Source organism: Micropterus dolomieu, linkage group LG12, assembly GCF_021292245.1.
Source record: "Micropterus dolomieu isolate WLL.071019.BEF.003 ecotype Adirondacks linkage group LG12, ASM2129224v1, whole genome shotgun sequence".
Lineage (NCBI taxonomy): Eukaryota > Metazoa > Chordata > Actinopteri > Centrarchiformes > Centrarchidae > Micropterus > Micropterus dolomieu.
Window position 1 is genome coordinate 27,363,824 of NC_060161.1, and position 18,829 is coordinate 27,382,652.

General features: G+C 40.1%; 1 protein-coding gene and 1 long non-coding RNA gene across 2 annotated transcripts in view; one reads left to right on the top strand and one right to left on the bottom strand.

The window, feature by feature from the left end:
• Positions 1-18,829, bottom strand: part of LOC123980627 (CD276 antigen-like) — a 50,527-nt gene that overhangs the window by 27,621 nt on the left and 4,077 nt on the right. The gene's annotated exons all lie outside the window — the stretch shown is intronic.
• Positions 10,088-11,621, top strand: LOC123980628. The gene is made up of 3 exons (XR_006827532.1): positions 10,088-10,168; positions 10,711-10,804; positions 11,339-11,621. It is a non-coding gene; the product is annotated as an uncharacterized LOC123980628 (long non-coding RNA).

Here is an 18,829-nt window from a genome sequence, read left to right on the forward strand (position 1 = left end):
CCAAGGTGGGACAGTTTATCTACATATAAAGAGATTTAGGTTAAAACGTTTCAAGAAACTGAATATTAAACATGGCAGCTGTGCAGTTTTGTATTTTCTGAAAATTTGTAAAAGAACAAAAAAACAAACAAATACAAAGATTAATAACATAAAGTTTACCACCACTCAGGTTTCTTAAAAAAACATCTAAACTGGTGTCCTCCGGTTCACACAGCAGTGTGTGGCTGAAAGTGGGTGTGCTTTTACCATCAGTAAAACCACCCTTTTCAGGAGAAAGTTGGCGCTCATGACTAATATTTGCAGAAGTAGTTGCATGCCAGAAATGTAAATACAGTCATTTCAAATTGAAGCTGTGATTTTGTGGTTTGGATGATTTTCAGTGTGTGAAGAGAAAGTCGTCAGTGTTTCATATTGCTGCACCCACAACAGGACACAGGAAAGGCTTTTTGAATACAGTCTGCTGAAGTTAGGTCAAGATTTCAGCACCTCTATTGCAAATCAAGTATGCTTTTCATCACTACATCATGATTACTTAAAGGATAATTCAGGTTTGTTACAACTTGAATCTTATTTTTGTCAGATGATGAAGCCTATTGACTTTGGTAATCCCCGGGTTTTTCCATGCAGTTAAAATTTCAGTTTTTTAGTGAGACACCATTGTGTCCCCGAGCAAGACGCTTAACCCCTAGTTGCTCCAGGGGCGTGCAACCTCTGACATATATAGCAATTGTAAGTCGCTTTGGATAAAATAAATGAATAAAAGTAATGTGAATGTGTTATCTACTGGCTAATCAAAGTTACAATTTGTCCGATACTTTTTTGATTAATGACTAAATATCTACAAATCTTATGAAATTACAGCCCGTCCTCACCAGGTCAGGTTACGTAGTATAAAGAGCAACAAAGTTCATGTCGGGAGGTGTATGGTTGGGTCAGATGGGTCAAGTAAGCTCAGGAATCTCACTCAGGAGATTGATGCATTTTGCCGTGTGAAACAAAGTCAACATAGACATATTTAGACTTTTAAGTTAAATAACATTATTTAATTAATTTGACTTACATCACAAGTACTTATTTGAAACCAAGTAGTTTTGTTGCCTAAACCAAACCAAACTGCAAGTGTCTCACATTGTTGACATGTTTAACGTCATGTGACTTACGTAACATAGCCTACTTAAGTTCTGTTGATGGTCTTGTACCTTCCAACGGTCAAATATATTGTTTTCGGGTACAGTCATAAATATTGTTTGGAGTTAACTGACAATGACCTATTTTGCCATTTAGGTGTGAGGACTTGTGACATTTCTATAAGTACTTTGTGTTTAGTTAACCTTAGTAAAGCAAGCTCACACATCCATCCAGTGGTTCTCAAAGTTCATGTGAACCATATTTTAAACGATGTTTAAGTAAACATCAGTAATTGTTTTCCAAATTAGGTTTTATTGGGAAATGTAATAATTGTTGATTTTTTTGATTTAAGAAAGCACTTTATCTTTTAACTGCACTCAATTTATAGGGAAGCGATCAAGCATGCAATTCATGTGCATTGTCACAACAATTAAAAAAAAAACAGTTGCTAAAAAAGCATAAATTATTCATGACTTAATCAAGGGTAGCATCTATCTTAGACCAGGGTTTTTTGGTGATAAAAAGTATGCAGTTATAAATAAATATCTAACTTATTTTGCTGCTTTCATGAGTTGCATTGTTTTTGTATCAATTTGATTAGTATTTGTCTTTCTTTCTGTTTAAATTTTCATTTAGCCGCAGGGAAATTTCAGAAAGCCTGTGGCACTAAAAGATGCAATTACCAAGTTGTGTATAAAAAGATTCAGATTAACATATTTGAAGAAGCTCATTATTAGTACACAAACATAAACATGGCAGATGTGCAGTTTTGTATTTTTTATGGGTGTGCTCTTATCATCAGTAAAACCAACAAACCACCCTTTTCAAGAGAAAGATGATGCTCATGACGGACCTTTGCAGAAGTAGTTGCATGGCAAAAATGTGAATACACTAGTTTCAAACTGAAGCTAGTTTCTTCTGAAGAGAAGGTGGTCAGTTTATGGACATTTTTTACACCCCAAGCTCTCCACCCTTCTGCTGGAGAGGCAGCCAGGCCTAGTTTTTGATGCCCTGATGATGCATTAGCACAGGAGTGGTGCCTGACTCTTTAGCCGGAGTGCCAGGAGTACCTTGGTTTACTTGTGGTAATTATAGTAAAATGCCTACGAACCAGGAGAAGAAATGCTGTGGCCAGGAGCCAGCGAACTGTGTGAGCCTATTGCCAAACTTCTCCCAGTACTGACTTGAATAAGGCTTTATTCACATTCACAGGCCGTACCAGGAGGACATTGCGGCATTAGGCCACATCAGGGAGCCTGGGGATGACAACAGAGAGGACCTCTGTGGTGCCTATACACATCTATCTATTGGCAACATGGGTCTTTAGGCCAGGGAAACAGACTTGTCATCTCCATTTATTCTGTTTGGAGGATCAGGGACACTGTATGGGTTTCATTCCCGGCTTATACATTTCCTTTCAGGCCCTCTGGCATGGTCATACAGTTTCACACAAGTACTCACAAACCTGCCTCAGCATCATCAAGGCATCAAATAAATGTATAGTTTACATTTTATTTATTATTACATTTTTATATAAATGAATTCATATTCCCCCCACCACTTGATTTATTTAATTTTTTTCTATAAATATTTTGTTATACTGCACTTCTATTGTATTTCTGAAAAAAAAAGGTAAAAATGATGTTTTTATTTTCATTGTCTACAACAAGTTTATGCAAGTTTTGCCATAAAATTTCCATTACCACTTGTGGTTATTTATATTTACATAATAGGGGACATCTGTAGCCTCATTTCAAACAGTAATGATAAAATGTAATTTAGGCTACCTCCTCGTTTATGCTTTATTTTCTACTGAAAATAATTTGTGATGGTCATGGTGTTAGGAACAGAATGTAATGTAATTCAATTTCTATTTTTGAAGAGTACAAGCTATGACTTTGTCAGTGAACTGAAGTTCTTTTCCTGTGTGATCGTGCCTGACATGTAACACGATACATGCAAGGTGGTCTCCTATGTGGACCCTTCCACATCAGGTTCTGCTTGGAATAACAGTCCTCTTGAAGACAGAGCCATCAAAAATAAAGTTATATCATTCAGTGATATGTAATATGGTACAACATAGGCAACAAATGTGTGTGACTTACCTAGACCTCTCCTGACTTGTCTCTGCACAGAGTCGCATGTGGCTGGTGCAGGTACGGGGGTACAAAAACCAAACCGTCTGGGCCATTTTAATCGTATTTTGGGAGGATAAATAGAGAGAAAGGTCGTGGATACATGTGGGAATACAAAAGGACACCAAGTGGAAGCTAGTGGAATTACAAAGATGCAGTCATTCATAAGTTTTATATTTATTTCATGAAATGTATATGAACAGTAGCAGGCAAACCATAACATTGATTAAACAGTTTAATATGTGATTAAACAATTTAACATCTGAAAAATCTAAAGACCAAAAGAGACAAAAGAACAAAGGCAAAAACTGCATATAAACACTGTTACAGCAGGAATTATTTCATAAAATACTCAAGAAATGCTTGATGAAGTGTTGAATTAAGGTCTGTTTTGTGAAACAATATTCTGTCTTTCTAGATAAGTCATTTAAGATGCACATTGGTACTGGTCATATAATAAATTCACTGCCTGTAAACCGTGTATATGTGCATTTTTCTCGTTAATATTACATACTGTTTATTTGATTCAATGATTTGATCAAAATGTTGTACATAAGGCAAATAAATGTATTAGAACATTCAAGCACACATCAAAGAGGTAAAAATAAGAGGTAAAATAAAGTTAATTAATTAATTGAATTAAATCATGCACACTATGTTAAGCTATATAAAGAATCTCAATTACAAAACAGCTCAGAATAAAGCCTAAAAAAAGACAAGGCAAGAAAATGTTTCACTAAACTGAAATACGGCAGGCCATTCAGTTCGACTCACTAAATAGTGGACTGAGACAGTTGTTTGTGAAGGACAAGCTTGTGAGCTGAGAATTTTGTTGGATAAAGATACCATTTGCAAACTGAAAGCTGCTAAAGTCTTACCATATTAAGTACAGCAGATATGCCTATGTTTTCTTGGACGAAATTCTTCTGAACAACCACTTGTTCTATAAACATATACTGAGAAACCATACGTTCTTGAGAGACACAACACACTCACACACTTTTTGCCCCTCACATTAATAAAATGACGCATGCTCAATGGCTCTGAAGTGCAGGAGGATCTGATGCAGGCAGATATGGTAGAAAGTTGGTCAGATGTGGTAACGTTAGGGGCAGATGAAATGGGTGGTGGGCATTTGCAATCTTTCTTTAGGTTTGGGTATAACTGAATGACTGTGGTGTTGAGAGGACATTGTGTTCCAGGAAAAACTTCAAATCCTGAAGTGTTTTCTCTGCTCAGTTTACTGTGGAGCTCTGCCAAGGTCTCAGTATAAGTATAACTATCTTTAGTGTTTTCGCCCCAGTATGCACTGGCTAGCCACTTATTCTCACTGTGACTGTAGCAGCAGAATGCTGACCAGAGCATGGAGGGAATATTAACCTTGTTGTTGAGCAAGTTGTTGGTGCTGGGCTGTGCTCCGTTTACCACAAAGCCTTCAGGAAAGTTGTCGTTGTTGATGCAGTATTTATCCAGTACACATTTCATGCACTTCTCCATTCTGCTCCAGCTTCTCTTGTTGAATATCTTTTTTTGTGGAACAATGTTGGTCAGGGCAAAGGTAGATATCTTCTTATTTACCGGAAATGCATAAGAGCTTGGAAATAAATCCCCTCTTTCGACTGACCGAATGTTTCTGTAATCAGTGTTCACAGGCTGGTGGCTGTACATTTCTGCTGGCGTCATGATCTTGTTGTTGTTCTCAAGCTGTAACAATTGAATAGCAGTTAATAATACAGGCAGGGTAGTAATACATTAGATTAAATATACAGTTATCTATTGGTTAAAAAAGATGATGTAATTTTAAATGTATTCAGCAATCTCTTAACATGATACTGGGCAAACTTAGACAGTAAGGTTTACTTATTTTGATAGATTCATTTTACAAAGCAAACTTGATAACATCAGTTTTTAGCCACGGCATTCAGTGAGGCTTAAAGTTTGTTGTCATTTAGGGACAACTTGTTACAATATTACAGAAAATAAAATACTTGTAGATCACTCAATAAATGATAAACATGATAACTTAAAAAGCTAAAAACTAATATTAAAATCATAGTAATGTGCTATTATACAGCCTAGTAGTGGCAGTATCAGCATGTAGAGGTCCGTTAAGTCAACTAGTGTTAGAGTAGTTGCTGTGGTCAGTTGTTAATTAGCTGTAGGCAATTTGGTCACGGCAGCACAACCAGATTTATATTAGTTCATACATCCTTTTTCAGCTATGTAGTAGGGGTTACCCCAAATAGTCTAAGAAACGATGCTTCGATAGGAGGAGCCTGATTCGACTCCCAATCTGACTGTCGAATCTTCGCTGTGAAGTCATGAAACGAGGATCATACCATTTTGGCTGTGTGGGATTGCTCAAAGTCTGATTTTACATAGAACTACTGGTGTTCTCCCAGTACAATAATATACAGCCTTTATGATATAAATATTAGCATATAATGTTGCAAATAAACATGTAAAAAGAAAGAAGCTTTAAATATTTATTTTTCTAGTGAATAAATAAATCCAAAATTGTGGCGAAATCAGCGCGCATGTGTTGGCGTAACGTGTGTGCCTGTGGTAGAAGAGGGAGCGAGCACCAGCCATGCTGGTGATGTGCAGAGTTGTGCGTGAACTTTGAGGGATCATCATTGATGAACCACACAAAGAATATTATTTTGTTTTTAAACAGTAGGCAACTTGGAATAGATCCATGAGGAACCCCCCCAATAGTGGACTAATCAGACGATCCTTGACAATTCTGATTCGACCATGTCTACTAGTATCTACCATGACAGATCTACTATGTAGGATTGCAGTATCATCAAGGTTTATGTCCATTTACAAAAAATATAATTTGTTAAATTCAGATCAATGTGTTTCTGAAGCTGTGCATGTGGAGGCACAGATGTTATTCATGTAGAATTAACTCAAAAATACAACATTATAGTTTTGAATTTAAAAAAAAAAGCTTCTTTTTTTTTTTTTTTTTTTTTTTTTAAAACCTTACCTGTGGTTCTTTCTTCCAAAGACCTTTCCCTGTGGGTCTCCTCCTGACACCATCTCCTCTGTACTTGTTAGCAGAAAACACTGGGATCTTGTTTTTGGTGTCGTAGAGCATCAAAAAACGTTTTGTGTTTCTCCAAGTCTGGCAAATGGGTTTATATCTGTTCTGGTCCAGGATGTTCCCTCCCTCCAAGATTCCTGGGACTTCTGGTGTCTTGTTTAGAAGAAGAAACTCTGCACAGTCTGACATCGACCTCACCACTTCAGCTGATGAAGGAACGATAAATAGAAGGAGGAGAGCAGCGAGGGGCAGGAGGCACCACGTCTTCAGTAATGCCATCGTCAAACACTTTAACATGAAGTCAGAGGAGAGAACAAAAAGAAAGATCAAACATTTACCACAAAAGAAAAGTTCACTGTTGCATTTCAAGTCAAAACAAACAGCCTAATTTACAGGATTTATTACACAAAATGGTTCTCCGCTCATCCAGGAGCTTTATCATCTGATGGGGTGGTCCTGGATTTTAAAACAATTTTCTTCACACTATATGTAGGCCTATAAATTACCTCTCTGTACCAAGGTGGATGCTTAATTAATTACTGTTTTACATCAACAAATCATAATTTCTCAGTTTTTGCACTGCGTAACAACTGTAATTAAAACCATGATGAAGTATTGAAATAGGTTAGTTTAGAAACTTTATTGTTCAATGTGAGAAATCTTCTTTGGCTTCGCCAACATCAACGTGGGTTACAAATGAGACAACAACAACAACAAAAAAAACGTTGGGAGAGCTTGAAGTTGAAAAAGTTAAAAAGTACTCCTTGTGCAGTAAAATGGTCCATGTCAGTGATTAACTATAGATATGAGGTTTCTGGATCGGCAGTAAAGAGTTACATTTACTGTGTTATATGTAAGCCTACTCGTTTTGAGTATATTGTACTTGCCAGAGTAATGCATCTCTGTAGATGTTTAGAAAAAAACATTACTTTTACTCTGTTACATTAGGATATATTCATTGTGCTTCTTTTATTTATTATTTTATGTATCCTTGATCTGTTTAGAGGAAGGTGGTCACCTGATCCCAAGTCTTCTAATGTTTTGTTATACTATCGCAGACACATGACTCTGTTCAGAGCAGAATAAAGGCTGCAGCTACACCATGGTAGTGTGTTTCTCATGCGCTCACATTTTGCTGCAGTGAATATGGTGATAAACGCATTCACACACCCATATCAAAAAAAAGTAAAGTCATAGAATATACAGTTTTGCGCATCCGCATGATAATAGATGTTTTGCACAAATCAACAACTACAACTACTTGAATCTGCTGCCACCAGTTTCAAATGCAGTTTTTTTCACTCACAAATGAAAAGAGTGCTCTGTCTTTTGCACCACAGAGAAATGTGGAGCAAAAGTGATTTGTAGAGTTCATCATAGCACAGAGACAGCACTGGTGAAAATTACTAATGACCTCCTTATTGCATCCGACAAAGTCTTTGTGCTGGTTTTATTAGATCTTAGTGCTGCATTTGATACCATTGACCATCAGATCCTATTACAGAGACTAGAACATTTCATTGGCGTTAAAGGAACCGCTGTAACCTGGTTTAAGTCTTATTTATCAGATCGATTTCAGTTTGTACATGTTAACGATGAATCCTCCATGTACGCCAAATTTAGTCATGGGGTTCCACAAGGATCTATGCTCGGACCAATCCTCTTCACTTTATATATGCTTCCTTTAGGCAATATTATCAGGAAACACTCCATAAAACGTCCATTGTTATGCAGATGATACTCAGTTATATCTATCGATCAAGCCAGATGAAACTAATCAGTTAGCTAAATTTCAATTGTGCCTTCAGGATGTTAAAACCTGGATGACCTGTAATTTTCTAATGTTAAACATGGATAAAACTGAAGTTATTGTTCTGGGTCCCAAGCTCCTCCGTGATGCATTATCTGAAGATGAAGTTTCCCTTTATGGCATCGCCCTGGCATCCAGCACCACTATGAGGAATCTTGGAGTTATCTTTGATCAGGACATGTCGTTTAAAGGGGCATTATGTAGTTTCCAGCAGCCACTAGCGGTGCGGTTCTAAGATTGCAACCAGGTGTGTGCTCATATGCATGCTCGCTTGAACTCATGAGCGAGCATAATCCGAAACACAACCGCTTTCATACAGAAATCCTTCAATAAACGCAGAAACACCAGCATGCCGGCTGTGGCTTTTCACTCAGACATGTTCAGGCTCTGTTACTTCAATGTTCCCATCTCAGAGGCAGATCAACACCAGCGCCGTACCTTTCATGCAACGCAGCTAGCCGCATATTGGCACAATCCTCCCGAAAAAATGCAGAGTGACAGCGGCTATAGACAGGCAGGGAGAACAGACAGAGCTGGAAACTCAGGTAAATTCCCACTGCAACGTTACAGTAATAGTTTTACTTAGAAACTAGTAACTTTTCTATTACTAATCTATGCTCGTTACATGATAACGTTACATTTACTGCATTTAGCCGACGTGCTACATCGTTAGCTCGCCTACTGTTTTCAGTAACTAACTTTACTTATCTGTGAATCTGTCTTCAGAGGCTAAGCAATGTCAGCACACGTACATGTATTGGATGATAATGAAACGGGTAGTGAGCTGGACTGAATATTATAACGAGACTGGGTCACACTTTATAACAGTTAGACCGCAGTAAGTGACTTTACTGTAACTAGTGTTAGTGGATGGCTCTTCCTCTGTGTTGTTATGACCATTTTGTTGCAGTGTTGTATACTATGTGGGTCACGTTAGTTACAGCAACTGAGAGCCGGAGAAGCTGTGTACCTGAGTATTGGTAAAACGACAATAAACCTAAAGTGAACGTTACGAAGCAAACAGCTGCAGGTCCGAGCTACTGTAGCGTTAGCTGGCTGCTCCTGGCTGCATCATAATAGGCATTAGTATACTAGCGTAATACAACTTTGCACCGGATAACATTAGCAACTGCTTGGCGTTAGCCGGCGAGCTAACGTGGCTTTCTCTGTGTTTCTCCAGCTTTACTAATGCTCAATTTGTTCTTACTCGAGACCTGTTTGGTCTGATGGGCTTCAGCACATAAACCTTTATTGTTGTTTTGTATCCTTACGTGGAGCCTGTTGTTTTATGGTGTTAGTGGACTGCCTGTCGTAAGCTGCCATGTTGTCGCTGTAGTCTGAGAGGGGCTCGGGAGCTCGCACAGAGCTGAATCCGACCCGGAGACCTCACATTACAAGCAGAATAGTGGCTGATGCAAGCAACGGAGAAAACAGGCGTGTGCTTCATTTACAAGTGAGTTTTGAGCCCATTAACAATAAGGCAATGAAAATTTGATTACTTTCATTGAAAAACTTACATATAGTCCCTTTAAGTCCCACATTAAGCAAATTTCAAGGACCACCTTTTTTCACCTACGTAATATTGCGAAAATCAGGAATATCCTGTCTAAAAATGATGCAGAAAAACTATTCCATGCATTTGTTACTTCTAGGCTGGATTACTGCAATTCTTTATTATCAGGCTGCTCGAAAAAGTCCATTATGACTCTTCAGCTGATCCAGAATGACGCAGCACGTGTTCTGACAGGAACCAGGAAAAGAGATCATAGCTGTGTCTCAATTCAGGAACCGCATCCTTCGAAGGCTGCATTTGAAGACCGAATATGTCAGAGTCTATGCGACTAGGCTGTCCCATTTCGAAGTCTCCTTCAAATGCGGCCGACAAATGCAGCCTTCTTTTCGTCCGTTTGGAGGATCCAAAAGCTGGATCCTTTGCAGCCCCAGGTATCCTGACATTCATTGCGCGCCGGTTGATTGTCCCAGCGTAAATTATGGCATCGGCTGTGGCTGTGGAGTTCAGCCCCCCGGATTTTACTTATAAATGTAAGTATTGGATTTCAACTCACTTCAAAAGCCAACTACACAAATGTAAAAATAACAAGAGGCATAAAAGCGCAATGTGTCGTTTAGAGAATAGTTTTGTGGAAGTTAACGTGAGTTAAGTGATTAACTGGCGAGCTAACTTTAAGTTAATGTTACCTGAGGTTACTGATGCTAACGTTAACGTTAAATGCAAATCGGCTGGGCAAGTTACAACCTGAAAAATAAAGCCTTTAATGTCTTCACTTAAAATCGAAGAGGTTCAGGTCAGACCTGCGTCTTACCGAGATTGTCGCGATATTATACATCACTTACACTTAATATTATGTACATGAAAATAACGTTAACACGTAACGTTAGACTACTTTAACGTTAGACGGGTTGTGAACCCTGCTTGGTTTTCACACCGTTAACGTTAGTAACGCTTACAAAAACCTTGGGATATAGTATACGGTTAATGTAACTAGGTTATTTTGCGATTTATGCTGCTTACTGTTTGGTGATGTGAAGCATAAAACTTACTTGAACATGTCGTTTTGTTTTAGGGAGCAAGGAGCAAACTGCCCTCTTTATTAAATTGAGGGGGGAGAGCGACCACCTCTTCACCGGGGCAAAGTTTTCTGCCAACGTGGCTTGGAGGTAATTAAAGTATCAATAGCCCTTTTGCAAGATCTGCACTTAATCATCGTGTACTTAAAGTTACAGTTAAATGAGCCGCCATCCTATTCAAAGCCTTTAACAATAAGACAACTATTAAATGGGGCAGCCCTTTGTTATGTTTTTGTGTCACTGTCATGCCCTGTCACCCTTTCCAGTCTTCACACAATTACTATGTACCGCAATTTCCCCACTGTGGGACAAATAAAGGTTTTTCTTATCTCATCTTATCTTTCTTATTTCTTTTGTTTCTCTGTGATTAGGACAACAAAGTATGTATGTATGATTTGAAATTGATATATTCTGTATACATTTTTGTATAAATCGTTCACTGTGCAGCATAAAGGGAAATATAAACCGCATTCATCTTACAACCCTGTTTTAATATAATACATACATTTACCATGTACGTTATTCATATTATATTCATTTCAGCCATGCACGTTAATAAACACAGTTGCTGAAATTTGTTTTTCTGCTGTTGTTATTTACCATGATTTATTTCCTGTGCCTTAGGATTGCAAGTGTCCAGAGTCAGGAGAGGGTGTAGGGGGGAAGCTCACTGCTGCAATTTGGCCCTGGTTTGTCCTCATGGATGAGATGTTGGGACAGAGGCATTCCACCACCCCACCTGTCGTAATTGCCTCTATCCCTGAAGACACACCAGGGCCAAATGGTGCAGTGGGTGACCAGGAGGAGGAAGAGGAGGAGGAGAGCCAGCTGAGAAAGAGAAAGAGGAAGAGGGACAGAGAGGATGAGCTGCTTCAGCTACTGAAGGAAGACATGAGGTTGCAGAGAGAGGCAGAGTAGAGAATGGACAGGCTGTTCTCTCTACTAGAGAGACTTGCCGAAAAATAAATAAAAAATAAATCCTTAAATAATAATATATAAAATATTTATTAATCAATTCAAATAAAATATTTGTTAAATAAATGATTTTATTTTCTGTGGTCTTTATAACTAACAGCATATTTACAACATTTATTCTGAGCAGGGAGACCCTGGTGATGCTGCTGGACCTGGATGGGCTGCCACAATAAAGACCCTGGTCAGTGTGTTGCAGGAGTGGATGCATCTCTCCACTGTCCACCGCATCGTCCATCAGTGGGTTTGCAGGGCTGGTTCAATCGACGGCTGCCATGTCACTAAGATGTTTTAGTAAGAAGCAAGAATAATAGGCAGTGCACACAAAATACTAATTCACAATCTTATTTTGACAAAATAAATCTACAAAATATTTCAACAGGCAAAATTGTTAGGATATGAATAGGAATTTACCGATCTTTTACTTGCCTGTTAAAAATATTGGTGGTCAGGGGGCACCTCCTCCAGGGCAGACACCTCTGCTGGTCACGCCAGGGAGCACCGATAACTGTCTCCAACGCCTCATCCTCCCCAGGCTCATCCTCTGGGGCCACAATGTCACCAGCACCAAGGCAGATGTTGTGGAGGGTGGCACATGCTGTTATGACCTGAAATGGTTAAAAATATATTTCAGTCTGAACATTTATGCTTTTTGATGAATCAGTCGTTGATTTACTCATTAGTACAATATAGAAAATACTCACGTGAGGTACAAAGGTGTGGTGCACCTCCAGCGGTTGCAGGAAGATGGCCCGGAACCTGGTCTTCATCATCCCAAAAGCACGCTCTATAATGGATCGTGCCTTGGAGTGATGGCTGTTGAAGCGCTGGGCTCCCACACCTTGTATTGGCTTCTTGTAGGGAGTGATGAGGGGGAGTGGGTGTTGGAGGCACGGGTACCCTCTGTCTGCAAGGATGAAATGCCCTGGAGGAGGGTAGAGTGAACTCCTGTACAGTGGGCTGTAGCGGAGCACTCTGGAGTAGTGGACCGACCCAGGCCGGCCCACGTAAGTGTCAATGAAGCGGCCCTGATGGTCACAAACAGCCTTCAGGATGATGGATGAAAACGTTTCCTGTTCCTGTAGCACTGATCATCAGGGCCGCTCGGTGGCTTGATGCGGACATGGCAGCCGTCGATTGCTCCAGCTGCTTTAAAAAAGGCTCTGTGTCTTGCCAGCCCTGCAAACCCACGGGATATTGGTTGTAACTCACCCTGGGTCTTGGGTAGGTGTATGACCTTGTGGCGAATGGCCACCACCTCCTCAGTGACTCTGTGGACTAGCGGTGGACAGTGAATCGAGGCATTGTAAACACTCTGGAGACCACCCTGTATGATGCCCCGCTTGCCAGCCAGAAGAGAAACACCAGGGTCTCAATCGTGGCACCCCATCCGTGTCTCCGTTCGTGGTTTAGGAGGCCCAATAACACTCCCAGGGCCTCCCTGCTCAACCGGAAATCCGACCGTGTGTCCTGCAGGTTAAAAAACCTGTCCAGCAAAGGAACTCTCAAATTTATCCTGCAGTACAGGGGCCAGGGCTGGTGTAGGGATAAAAAGGAGAAGAACAACTGTTATGAAGTGTAGAGAGCTTAGTTAGATAAGGCTTGTATATCTTTCTATTCACCTTGCTTTAGCTGATCAATGACAAAAACAGTGTCAATATTTTAATATTTAAGTAAGGTTAATTTTCATATTTAAAGAAACCTATGTTGTTAAAGTGAAATGGCAGTAGCAATAAACTACGTTAACTGAGGTTAACATCACTGTTAGCTTTAGGAAGCCTATAGTACCTAAATACATATAAAATGTAACGTTTCTTAGTTACTTTCCCCCACTATTTACCTGGCCAGGGTCGTCTCTCAGCCTGAGATAAATCATGCGGTGGCGCCGGCGGTGAAGTAGCTCTAGTTCCTCTATTAAGAGGTAAAATATTAAAATTAAAATATTCGTCGCCATTGCCGGTGGACCGCAGCTGTGAAGGTTGCTAGGCGACAGGAGTGGCGCTTCCCCACTCATGGGTAAGGGCGGGGTCAGTTGATGAAGAAATAGACAGTCCTCCGTAGACCAGACCGTCTCATTTAACAACGGTCTGTTTGGCCTTCGTAGGTCGCGAAGGCCACGCCCTTCGAAGGATGCGGTCCCTGAAGTGAGACACAGCTCATATTTCTCCTGTTTTAGCTTCTCTGCATTGGCTTCCAGTAAAATCCAGAATAGAATTTAAAATCCTTCTTCTCACCTACAAAGTACTTAATGGTCAGGCACCATCTTATCTTAAAGAGCTCATAGTACCTTACTACCCGACCAGAGCACTGCGCTCCCAGAATGCAGGGTTACTTGTGGTTCCTAGAGTCTCCAAAAGTAGACTAGGAGCCAGAGCATTCAGCTATCAAGCTCCTCTGCTGTGGAACCAGGTTCCAGTTTGGGTTCAGGAGGCAGACACCATCTCCACATTTAAGAGTAGGCTTAAGACTTTCCTCTTTGATAAAGCTTATAGTTAGGGCTGGCTCAGGTGAGTCCTGAACCATCCCTTAGTTATGCTGCCTAGACTGCCAGGGGACTTCCCATGATGCACTGAGCTCCTCTCTCCTCTTCTGTTTCTCCCTCTCTATGCAACCTCATCCCATTATTGCATGTTACTAACACAACTTCTCCCCTTTCTGGTAGTCTTGTGCTTTCTCGTCCCTCTCCTCTTTCCTCCTATCACTTCCTGCAGGTTTTCTGGCTCTGGAGCTGTGGAGTCTGGATCTGTGGTTGCGAGTCACCTGCTGCCCCCGTGTTCCTACTTGACACCCTCTGCTATAACAACTATTGTTACTAGTCCTATTGTTATTATAATCATTAAAATTACGATTATTATCATTAACACTACTGTATATATCTGTACCATTATTCCTTCAGTCTATAGCAACATCACCTTTACTGTCTGTACCTCTGTGTATATATTGTGTAGGCTGCCTCCCTCCCCTCTCTCTCTCTCCTTCCAACCCTCTCTCTCTCTCCCTCTCTCTCTCATCCCCAACCAGTCGAGGCAGATGGCCGCCCACCCTGAGCCATGCTTCTGCTCGAGGTTTCTGCCTCTTAAAAGGAAGTTTTTCCTCGCCTCTGTCGCCTAGTGCTTGCTCTTGGTGGGAACGGTTGGGACTCTGTAAATGGCATCACAGAGTACGGTCTAGACCTGCTCTTTTATGAAAAGCGCTCAGAGAGAACGGTTGCTGTGATTTGGAGCTATAAAATAAAATTGAATTGAATTTGTGCACCTGCAGAGCCAGGGGTGGGTTAAGACAACAAAAGCACTTTTTTATAGTTGGGAAAAGATTGTGGTTTTAAATAAATACGTTATGTCTCATGCAACAGGTCTTCTGTAATCCAAGGCCTTCAATGAAAGCTTTGCATGAGCAATAACTCATCCATAATGCAGTCACCAGCATCGGTAGGTAATTTCTTTCAAATGTTTTGACAGTTCTAAATGCAGCTCAACAAAAACTAAAATATTTTCTATATGAATATGCAATATTTCTCATGAAGCAGCCTGTCTTCAAAGAACCGAGGCTACTCACAATAACATTACTACATTTTGTGTGAAGTTGCACACACACACACACACACACACACACACACACACACACACAAGTTGGCATTATCAGTGGTTCAGGTTAGCAGCCTCATAGATATGGGTCAGAAGGGCCCTGCTATTCTGAGCTCATGAAAAGTTGAATTTTTTGAGATACTTGGCTCTTGTAGGAGTGATACAAACATATGATGATCTTATAAAAATATGATGCATTGCTGCAGATGTAACTACCCAGCAGGTTTTAAAGGAGTTAACCTCAACTTTAAACATCTACAGCAGGAAAGTAACATACTGTACACATTAACGCAGCAGGAATATCAATTATCAAACAAAATCAGATACAATAGAGAAGGGACAGGGAACATATTAATGCAGAATGCAAACGTTTGGTGGCAATACTTTCACCTAAGTAAGATTTTAAATGCAGGGCTTTTACTTGTCCTTGAGTATTTTGACAGTGTGATATCAGTGTAGTTGATTAGCGGGACTTCTACTTTCTCACCGTTAGAATCACTCACTCCTCACTCACTCACATTGGTATAGCCCTTTGCCCCCCTCTCCGCAGTTGGTCCACTCCACCACTTATTAAAAACAGAAGTTTTCCAGCTGGTTTTTACCCACAGTGGCGCAGCCCCCACCATGCAGTTGTATCTGGCACAAGTACCACCTAAAGTACTTGAGCAATACAAGTTAGACTGTGTTTGATTGCCAACTGTAAAGAGTGCATATAGTCGTTGATTTAATATTTGTTTGCATTTACAATAATATTGACAGTGATTTAGCAACCATCCCCTGACAGCTGAGCATTTCCCAAAACAAGCTCTCAACCTCCATTTTTCTCTGACCAAATCAGTGTCACCTTTATTTTTTTCCCTCATTATGACACTTTAGCGATGGTCTTTTATTAGATTATAAGTGCCTCCCTTTTTATCTAGACACAGTTGCTTTCACTGAATATTGTATAGGAGGGCAAGAGCATATCATTTGGTATCAATGTTCCTACCAATATAAAGTAACTGCTGAATTCTCCCTAGGAATAATTTTTTTTTCTAAAAATGAAAATGAAAATGAAAATATAACCACTGTTGTCTGTTAGTGACTAGTCAGTGGGACAGAGCTTAGCAGATCTTGTTCTCTGCTTGGTTTGGTCTGCTGCCTATCTTTTTCAGACCCTCAGAGACATGTACATTGTCTTGCAATGCATCTGACATCTGGGAGTTTTTGGTAATAAAAAGTCTACAGTCTACTACATTTTCTGCAGTGGATGAAAGTGGGTGTGCTCTTACCATCAGTAAAACCACCCTTTTCCAGAGAAAGATGATGCTCATGACTAACATTTGCAGAAGTAATTGCATGCCAGAAATGTAAATACAGTCATTTCAAATTGAAGCTGTGATGATTTTGAGTGTAGAGAAAGTTGTCAAGTTTTTATGGACATGTGTTTCATATTGCTGCACCCACAACAGGACACAGGAAAGGCTTTCTGAATACAGTCTGCTGAAGTTAGGTCAAGATTTCAGCACATCTATTGCAAATCAAGTATGCTTTTCATCACTACATCATAATTACTTAAAGGATAATTCAGGTTTGTTACAACTTGAATCTTATTTTTGTCAGATGATGAAGCCTATTGACTTTGGTAATCCCCGGGTTTTTCCAATGAGGTTAACATTTTTGTTTTTTAGTGAAATGCCTTGACAACTATTGTATTACCATTAAATATGGTACTTCCACACTGCCCAGAGGATCTATCCTAATACAATTGGTAATCCCCTGACTTTTTATCTACTAGCTTATCAAAGTTACAATTTGTCCGATACTTTTTTGATTAATGACTAAATACCTACAACACTGATGACATTTCAGACCATTGTCACCAGAAAATCAACCGAATAGATTGAATATTCTAGCAGCTTATTACCACCCATATTCATGTTGGGTTGACGTAATCTGTACTCTGCGCATGCGTTGGCGTCTGTAGCCACCTGTCGGAAGCTCCGTCTTAAACCGGACTCTTATCCAGTTTTAATCCACAATTTTTCGTTACATTTTTTATATCATTTTTATTTAATTTAAGTTTTTAACTTAAGTTTTACTTGGGTTAAGGGTTTTAGTCATCCGACATGGATTTTAAGCTAGATGACCGTAAAAACACTATCAACGCTACTGACCACAACAAAGCTCCGATGACTATGCTAGCCGAGATAACTCTGCCCCATGAGGACTGCACACTCCTTAAGAAAGCGAACAAAAAGATTGCTGACCTTATGGAAGACATCCGATGACTTTCAGAGGAACTCAAAGAGAAAGGTTCCCTTCTGACTGGCTTTATGGATGTCGCTTCAGTACAAGCCAAACAGATTGTTTCTCTTAGCGCAACCGCTAACATCCAGGACACCGTGCTATGGGACCCCTCTACATAACCAGAAACATCCGTTTCTTTAACGCTACCACTCACTGCTTCCCCGGTGCCACCACGGCTGACATTTAATAAAAACTCCAGGACCTGATGCCATCGCTCCGGTCCTCCATCACAAGGGTGATAGTCCATGTGGGAACAAATGACACAGCTCTTCAGCAGTCTGAGCTGACACAAATCAGATTTTAACCGTCTTATTAACTTTTTAAGCAGTGTGGAAAGTCCGTTTTTATCTCTGGTCCCATTCCCACTCTTGGTCGCGGTGCTGGCCGCTTCAGTAGACTCCTTGGCCTCCACGACTAGCTCCAGTCCGCCTGCAGGGCTCATGGTGTGTGTTATGTCGATAACTTTAATATTTTCTGGCAAAGAATGTCTCTTTTTAAGACAGACAGACTTCACCCAAACAAACGGGGCTCACAAATGTTAGCTGCTCACATACAGCATGTGGTGCGGTCCACACATGACTTACGCGAATGACTAATCATTCATGCAGCACACCTGGACACACCACCGCTCACTGAACAGATCTCTGCCTCACTGCCACAAACAACTGTCTCCACCTGCTGGCATGTAAAGCCGTCTGCTCCCAGCACTGCTCCAAAGACTTCTATTCCTGTCATCATCACGCATAGACCAGTAAACCGAAATGTGCACATCCCACACAGAAATATTAGTAATCTCTTAAGGATTAGGACAACTGCACCAACTCCAGCACCCAAAACAAACTCATTTAAAATGGCTCTCTTCAATGTGAGATCACTTTCAAGTAAGACTTTTATCTTAAATGATTTTATCTTGTCTGCAAATCTAATCTGTTATGTTTTTAACTGAATCATGGTTTCAAATGAATGACTATAGCCAGCTAGCTGAACTGTGTCCGCCTCAATATGATTGTTTTAGTCAACCGAGGGTCAGTGGTCGTGGTGGTGGGCTAGTGAGCGTGTATAGGAAAACTTTTAAATGTCATCAAGTACGCTGTGATGAATTTAACTCCTTTGAAGTTCTCACTCTTAAAGTTGGAGGGCTGCAACCTATCATATTTGTTATAATTTACCGCCCCCCAAAACTGCCTGGAGGATTTTTATCAGAACTTCCTGAATTTTTATCTACTCTGGTTTTAAATTATGACAGAATTGTTCTTTGTGGCGATTTTAA